Below are 7,717 nucleotides of genomic sequence, written 5' to 3'. Positions count from 1 at the left end.
TTTTGCTTATGACCTGTGTTAGAGAACAGTATCATGTTTTGGTTACTGTAGTATTATAGTATAGTTTAGAGTCAGGTCGTGTGATGCCTCTGGCTATGCTGTTTTTGCTTATGATTGCTTTTGACTATTCAGGTTCATTTCTGGTTCCATAGGGACTTTAGAATAGTTTTTTTCTAATCTGTGAAAAATGTCATTGGTAGTTTGTAGGAATAGCATTAAATCGGTAAATTGCTTTAGGCATTATGGCCATTTAAATGATATTGATTCTTCCTATGCATGGGCATGTAATGTTTTACCATTTGTCTGTGTCATCTCTGATTTTTTTCAGCAGTATTTGTAACTGCCATTGTAAAGGCATTTCGCTTCTCTGATTCGCTGCATTCCTAGGCATTTTATGCTTTTGTGACTATTATGAACGTGATTATGTTTTTGATTTGGTTCTCCACTTGGATGTTCTTGGTGTATAGAATTGTTGCTGATTTTTGTACACTGATTTTGTATCTTGAAACTTTGCTGAAGTTATTTATCAGATATAAGAGCTTCTGGGCAGAGACTGTGGGGGCTTTCTTGGTGTAAAATCATATCATCTGCAAGGAGAGATAATTTGACTTCCTCTCTTTCTATTTGGATGCCTTTTATGTCTTTGTCTTGCCTGATTGCTCTGGCTAGGCCTTCCATAATATGTTGAATAGGAATGGTGAGAATGTGCATCCTTGTCTTGTTCCGGTTCTCATGGAGATTACTTCCAGCTTTTGTCCAGTCCATATGATGTTGGCTGTAGGTTTTTACGTAGATGGCTATATTATTTTGAGGTATGTTCCTGCAATGCCTAGTATGTTAAGGGCATTATCCAATGTGGACACATGCATGACAAGGAAGCACATGAGAAATTATTCTACATCACAGCTATTAGAGAAATGCATATTAAGGCATATTGAGCTACAGTAACATATATTTGAAAATGACTAAGAAATTTTTTAAAGACATTACTACATGAGTGTTTCCAGCAGCTCTAGTCATATTTGAGAAAACCTGAAAATTATAAAAACATATTTTTGTGGATAAATGGACAATTAAGTTTTTGTGCATCCATACTATGAAATAACTACTCTGCAATAAAAGGGAATGAACTACTGGTATGCACAACAAGGTGTATCAAACTCAAAGGTGTCTTGCTGTGTGGAAAGAGCCAGTCTCAACCAGGTACATATTCTATTTTTTCTATTCATGTGACATTCTTGAAAGAGAAAACTGAAATGGTGAGTACAGATGAGTGGTTGCCACTGTTAGTTGTAGACATGTGGGTATAACTGTAAGTGTATAGTAAGTAAAAGGGGTTTCTTTTGGAGAGGGGGGTGATGGAAATGTTTGTATGAAGATTGTGATGGTGGTTCCATGAATCTACACATGAGCTACACACACAGAACTGGACAGAAAAAGAAAAAAAAATACTGTTTGTTCATTTGAATAATAAAACTGAAAATTAAAAAAGAAAGCTGGAAAAACAGAAAAGTAAACTTTTAAAAACTTTATGGGAAGGAAAATTACCCTGGATAAATAGGGACATTATGCAATGATAAAAGAGTCAATTAACACACAAGACATCATAATCCTGTTACTGCACTTAAAAAGCATTGTTTTAAAATACACGAAACATCTGATAGAATTGAAAGAATAAATAGTCAAATCTACACTTGCATTTGGAGATTGCAAAACTCCTCTCTGAGTAAACGATTGAAGTAGACAGAAATTCTGCAAGGTTATAGACCAACCCGAACAACACAAAGAACCAACTCGAGCTGACTGGCTTTTACTGAACACGTCACGGAACAACAGCAGAATAAATACTCTTTTCAAGTGTATGTGGAATTTTTACAAAGACAAACCAAAAAACAACCCATAACAAATTTAAAATAATTGTACAAAGTATATGTTTTAATATGACAAAAGTATACATTTCAAAGTATACATTTCAATTTAATAATTGAAATTGTACAAAGTATAAACTTTAAAAATCCAGAATAAAATAAAAATATAACAAAGACATATTTGTAAAGTCTCCAAGTAATTTTAAATAAACAACACATTTTTACTCTTCTTTGTTTAAAAAATCCTTAAGGAAAGTTTGAAAATATATTCTGATAAATAAAAATGGTAATATGATGTTTTAAAATATGTGGAAATCAACTAACGTAGTGCCTAGGGGATTTTTTATGTCCTTAAGTGCTTATGTAAGAAAGTAACAGAAGGCTCAAATAAAACATCTAATCGTTGATGTTAAATAATTAGGAAAAGAAAAGTAAATTAAACCTGAGGAAAACAAAAAGATGGGGATGATACAGACAGGAAGAGAAAAATTAATGAAATTGAAATTTCAGAAACTTCTGGAAACAAATGCAATTGATGAAACCAAGTGTTATTTTTTTCAATAGATCAGACTAGCTAAAATGTCCCATGTCAATCCAAGAAATTTGAAACATATAGCTGTGGAGAAACAACGGTTATGAACACAGCCAGAAGTAGAAGAACCTACATACAAACTCTAATTTGTTATGATAACTACACTCTTCATTTCTTATAGACGGTTCTGAGAAGACCAGTTTTGCCTTGAAATTCTCTGAATTTGCAAGTGTTTACCACGTAGCAGATGCTTTCAAATGCATTAACCCGTTAAATTGAAGAAGATCCTGCAAAAGTTAGCAGGGAGATTTCACCTTCCATACTCCATAGCATTTACTGCACTTCCCTTTGCAGTGCCATCTATCATCTCAGGAGGCTGTGGATTTCCTCCTTCCATCTGATGCAGGGGCAGAATCTTATCTGACATATCTGCTTCTCTCCACATAACTGTTCTTGCCTGAACACCTGTGCACATGCCACTAGTCACACTGAAAGCCGGTATGTCCCTGGGTGCAGATGCCAGACAGGAGGCAGTGGAAGAGTGATTCATTATTCTTTTCAAATTCCAGCTGGCATGTCCATCAAGGATGCATTTCTCATGCCCCGGGAGGAGCCCAGTGTTTGTAAGAATTCAGCTTTAGGGAATGGGTGCTCCCCTTCTACCTCTTATGAAGGAATGGAATTTCTGAGCACTATCTATTTGTTTGCCTGTTCAGTTCCCAGCTTCAGATAAGAAGCTCGTTAAAATCCTACTGCAAATATGTGAGTGGCTTAAAAATCTACTCTCCACCTTCAGGGCTGTTTCCCAAGAGTCAGGAGATTATGGGCAAAATATAGACTATTCACAGCCCATTGGGAAAACAAAGAATGTGTATAGAACTCCCAGGGAGGCAGGATCAGGTGGCTGTGGCTGTGGGACAGGACCGAAGGTGAGCCGTGGGAAAGCTAGGGGGATTCTGCAGGGGATAGGGATGCTCCATGTTCTGGGGAAAGCAGGGGATTCTGTGTAGCCTCCTGAGGCAGCAAGGAAGAGCAAGCACCAGGCTCGGCCTCTGAGTTGGAATGGAGGGCACGTGAGGGTGACCAGGGGAAGGGTGTTGTAACTCGGGAAAGTGTTGGGGCCAGACAGACATGCTGGCTGGGAGTATGCTTGTCCCTTGTGCCTTTGAAAAAGAGAAGCCAAGATGTGGATGAGCACTTGTAGGCTCTCCCGTAACATCTTTCATAGTAGGTGCTCAACAGAAAGCACCCAGCAGTCAGCTCCCAGGGCCCCAACACATGCCACCCAAATTCTGTTTGATTCTCATTGTCACCTTCTTTTGGCCTGCTTTTAGTACTTTGTCCCCAGGGTCCTTCCTTTTGTCACCCGAGAGACATGATGCAGTGGTGAGAAATGAACTACTGCTCAGGAAGTGGGCCTCAGGCTGGGAGGAGTGGGAACAGCATGGGCTGCAGGGGAATCAGACTAGAGATCTGGTTCCAGCCCTGTTACTTACTACCCTTGTGATCCTGGGACATTCTCAAGCCCTGTGAGTCTCAGATTCTTCGTCCGTGAAGCATGGGTAATAAGCCTTGACCAATAGGGCTGCTGGAGTGTATGTAATGTAAGTGATGCACCTGGCTCAAGTCCTGACACAAATAAGAAGTTTACGGAATGGCAGATGGCTTTTATTTCTAGTATTTGACCCCTGATCCTAGTATTCTGGGATTTTGTTATTGTTGTTGTGGTTCTCCAGGACTTATCAGAAACTATGCAGGCGAATAGGACATGGAACAATTACTCAGCCAAAAAAAAAAAAAGGAAGTTTTGTCAATGAATTTCAGTTAGTTTACCCTCTCAAGGGGCATACTTCAAAATTTCAGTGTGCGGACTCTCCCTCAACTGGAATACAACTCAAAGCTCTTAGAATATGAGTCAAGAATAAACTCCTCCCCTCTCTCTCAGCTTCTTTTACATCCAAACCACTTTTTTCATTGATTATGTCACGACCCAAAATCTTTCCCTTGTTATAATTGGCCAAATTGCACTTCAGATAAGCTAGTTAGAATGTCTCTTTAATAGAGTCAGCTCTGGCTCTCACAACCAGGAAGAAAAGCACCTGGCCAGTGGCATCTGAGCTTCACATCCCGGGAGATTCACGCTTCTCTCTAAGGAAACCGTTCCGGATGATGGGTATCCATCATCAACTTCGTGTGCTGTGTTCAACTGCACTGAGACAAGAGTGCAGGACACCTCCCATTTCTGCCCCAGGAGGAGATGCCTCTCTGTTTCATCCACCATCCAAAAGGAACTGCTGAGCAGGTTTCCCTTCCAAGCTTTTCTCTCATCCTCTGAGAATCTGGCTCTGGTCCTACCACATTTCACTAGAATCAGCTCTCCCAAAAGGTACTGCAGTTTCCCAAAGCCCAAAAGGCCTTGGCTCAGGGCATGTACACTCCGCCACTCTCACCTGCTGCCCCACACCCTCACCCCTCTCTTATTTTTCCTCTAGATGTTAGAGGACATCTCTCCACCTTAGTTATATGACTGCAGATCCTAGACTCACCCACCGTAAGGTTAGGGGTGGGACTGGCTTACCTTAGCATCTCCAGTACTAACCCAGGTTCTTCCAAATAGCAGAAGCTCAATGAATGTTTCAGGATGAAATGAGCCAGTGAGCAGGGGAACATATTTATTCATATTTAATTCAATTACATTCTCAAAGAAGCCAAGCTAATCCAATATATATTAGCCAAGCAAATATGTATTTCTTAACTACACAGAATACAAGAAAGACAAGAATTAACTGTAATTTAATTTTTTTTTTTTTTGAGATGGAGTCTCACTCTGTCGCCCAGGCTACAGCAGTGCGATCTCGGCTCACTGCAAGCTCTGTCTCCTGGGTTCACACCATTCTTCTGCTCAGCCTCCCGAGTAGCTGGGACTACAGTCACCCACCGCCTCACCGGGCTTTTTTTTTTTTTTTTTTTTGAGACGGAGTCTCGTTCTGTCGCCCAGGCTGGATGGAGTGCAGTGGCGCCATCTCAGCTCACTGCAAGCTCCACCTCCTGGGTTCACACCATTCTCCTGCCTCAGCCTCCCCAGTAGCTGGGACTACAGGCACCCGCCACCACGCCTGGCTAATTTTTGTATTTTTAGTAGAGATGGTGTTTCACTGTGTTAGCCAGGATGGTCTCGATCTCCTGACCTCGTGATCCGCCTGCCTCGGCCTCCCAAAGTGCTGGGATTACAGGCATGAGCCACCGTGCCCAGCCAATTTAATTTCTTTATTTCTTTATCTCACCCATTTTACCACTTTGTTCTTTCACATTATAAAAGGTACTTAATCCCCTGCTATGTTATGTTGTCCCAATTCAAGAAATAACATAGATTTTCTTACATAAATAAAAAACAATGCACTTACTTTTAACTATATAAAAAACGGTAAGTCTGCCTACTGTCATACATGAAGTGAATGTTGAAGTTCATTACACCATCCATTAAAAGGAACATTTGAACGACTCCGAAAGGAAACAAAGATAAACCTCCAAATCGCCCAAGAGAACAGGAACTGAGAGATGGCCCACCTTGTATTCCCTCACACCCAACACGCTCCCCACTACTGAGAACATTGACTGCTCTCTTCAAACACAGAGTGAAGAATGGGCCTCATGTAACAGGACAGGGAAGGTGGTGGATGTGGCTTTGGAACATGCACTGGCCCAGGCCCTCCCCCAACCTGCCCCCCTGGCCCTGGCTGCAACTTCTGCTCAGACTCCCTCTTCCTCCTCTCCCAAAGACTCTTCATGCAGGGATGGGTAGGAAATGCTGTCTCTAGTACTGACCCTGGCTGCATACTCCAGGACTTTCACATAGCTGGTTTCAATGAGGGCCCTTGGACACCACAGGAACTGGTAGCACGGGGGATCACTGCTGGGCACCTGGCGGTATTGCAGGTAGTTTTCCTGCACCGAATCTTGGGTGAGCAGCTTCCTCAGCTCCCCAAAGAAATTGCTCCATCCCGTCATACACCTCCATTACACTCAACGCTTCCCAGATTGCCTCCTCAGGGGCACAGTGGCCCTCCATTAAGATCATGGTCAAGACCATAATCAGGAGGCCGGTCTTGGGCATGCTCTGATCATCACCCAGCAGGCCATCTTAGGAGAAGCCCAAGCAGGTGACAAGGACGTAGGAGTGGCCAGCAGGGTCCACTTCCTTCACGTCAATGCCAAACATCAGCTGCATGCACTCTGAGGCTTTGCCGTAGATCACAGGAAAGTAGTGCTTGTAATTTTTGATGACACTCTCCAGCATTTCTGCCTTTGTGAGCAGCTCCTTGACTCGATACTTGTGGAGCAGGAAACGAACCACCTCAGCCACCTTCCCATTGGAACAAGGACTCCAGGTGAGCAGGGTCTGGCGAGGTGGTTGGCCCCGCCTCTTCCCAGCTGCTGGTGCCCTCACTGGATTGGCTCCATAGAGTGTTGTTGCTGATGGTCAGAAAAGAGGAGGAACTCTGAGACTCAGGGGAGGACTGGGGGACCCAGCAGTAGGCACCTCCTCCAGGGTGCCTTCAATCAGAGTGAAGGAGGAGGCAGCCTCGTGCTCCTCAGTGGCAGGAGCCTGCGCACCCACCAGGCCCAGAGCCTCCTGTCCTTGGGCCTCAAGGCCTTCCTCAGGCTTGCAGTGCTGACTCTTCTGCTCATAAGACATGATGACTCTGGTCAGGGCAGCAGGCTGGAGTGTGGGCAGGAGCTGGGCGATGGGGAGGAACCCACAGATCTGGGGCGAGAAGGAGCTTGTGAGGGGCCTCATTTGCGAACCACGCCCTGGAGGCCCTAACAAAGGCCTACTTACAGATCTTCTCCTTCGGTGCTCCTCTGGGGCCTCCTGGGGCTTCTAACCTCCCGGTCGGCCTGTCCGCTGAGAACCTGAAGGAGGAAGTGAGAGGGCACCTCAGGGTACAGCCGGCCAGCAGAGGCTGAGGCTGCAGGACTGACAGTAGGGAGGGTGAGGCTGGGCTCTCTGGAGTCCCTTCTGTTCTGGGGAGTGTGGGGCCCTTGTTGTCCATTCAGATCAGAACCTCGCCTTGACTGCTAACACTGCCTGCGACTCCTCTGCTCTGTGACCTGAGCACAGTACCTCAGACCAAGGCCTAACTGCCTGGTTCCTGGAGCTCCTAAAAGAGGAATCGAGGGGCCCTCAGGGTGCAGACCGCAAGCACAGCCCCGGCTTTCCAGTGCTGTCAGAAGGGTTGACCAGACTCTGTGAGGTCCCTACTCTCATGGGGTACATGGTCCCCTCTGTGCTCACTCACCTTTCTCTTGGAGGGGC

At 44.3% G+C, this 7,717-nt stretch overlaps 1 pseudogene; it reads right to left on the bottom strand.

Moving 5' to 3' along the window:
* Positions 1-6,150: 6,150 nt before the first annotated feature.
* Positions 6,151-7,150, bottom strand: LOC129025185 (melanoma-associated antigen 8-like; annotated as a pseudogene).
* Between the last annotated feature and the right edge of the window lie 567 nt (positions 7,151-7,717).

This window comes from Pongo pygmaeus, chromosome X (assembly GCF_028885625.2).
Source record: "Pongo pygmaeus isolate AG05252 chromosome X, NHGRI_mPonPyg2-v2.0_pri, whole genome shotgun sequence".
NCBI classification, from domain to species: domain Eukaryota; kingdom Metazoa; phylum Chordata; class Mammalia; order Primates; family Hominidae; genus Pongo; species Pongo pygmaeus.
The sequence above is the reverse complement of the archived record's forward strand: the minus strand, read 5'-3'. Positions and strand labels throughout refer to the sequence as shown.